Here is a 1,060-nt window from a genome sequence, read left to right as displayed (position 1 = left end):
CTTTCCTTCCTTTCATGCATTCTTTCTTTCCTTCTTTCTTTGTTGCTTTTTTTCCTTTCCTTCTTTAGTGCTTTTTTCGTTCTTTCTTTCTTTCCTTTCCTTCTTTCATTCTCTTTCTTTCATTCATTCTTTCTTTCTTGCTTTCTTTCTTTCTTCGTGAGATGGTCCAGAACTCATCCCGCTGTACAAACATCAGTGTCTCACTTAGCAATGAACCGTTGGCTAAACTAGAACCGCTAACCGGTGAAGAAGAAGATCCAGGAACAAGATGAAGAGGAGCTCAACAGGTAGAATAACTGGAGTGCGGATCTCAGCATTCAGTGTGAGACGCTTTAGCAGCTACAGAACCAGATCAAGACACTTCAGTGTTTGTGTTGGACTGAGACTAGCGTGTAAACCCCATCAATGTCTTCGTCTCTCTTCTGGATCCTGATGGTGCGGTCGAATGTGTTTCAGATCGAAGCCAGCCTCAGTCTCAGAAACACGTTCAGCTCATGATCAGCACCAAAACCACAACACACAGAACTCTTCATAGGCTTCACACGTCACATTATTCTCATGACTATCCAAACGGTAACATTACTGTAATGCTAAATCATTCTGTCCAGACCCTGTTTTTATTCATTTTAAATAAAATTATTAAAAACCGCATACATTAAATTCAGTACAACTACTATTTTCCATTGCAATAATGCCATTTTTGCTTTGTGGTAACGAGAATAATATTTCACATTACGGTAAGTGAGAATTGTGGAGAAGGTGTGCAATTGTCACAAAAAAAATTACATGATAATTGTTCATTAAATCTTAATGGTCCTAAAAAATAATTGTTTCGGAATATTACATATATAATTCGAATCATATAATTATGCATGTAAAAAAAATGTAAATATATAAAACATTAAATATTTCAATCCATCAAGTCCTAAAATAGGTATTTTTAAAGCTAAATTTTCAGCATATATATATATATATATATAATCATATAATTATGCATATAAAAAAAAAATTCATATAAAATAATAAATGTTTTATTATTTTATTTATTTTTTATTTACAT

This window comes from Sinocyclocheilus rhinocerous, unplaced genomic scaffold (genome assembly GCF_001515625.1).
Source record: "Sinocyclocheilus rhinocerous isolate Xijiao unplaced genomic scaffold, SAMN03320098_v1.1 scaffold3422, whole genome shotgun sequence".
In the NCBI taxonomy this organism is placed as follows: Eukaryota; Metazoa; Chordata; class Actinopteri; order Cypriniformes; family Cyprinidae; genus Sinocyclocheilus; species Sinocyclocheilus rhinocerous.
Note: the sequence above shows the minus strand (reverse complement) of the source record.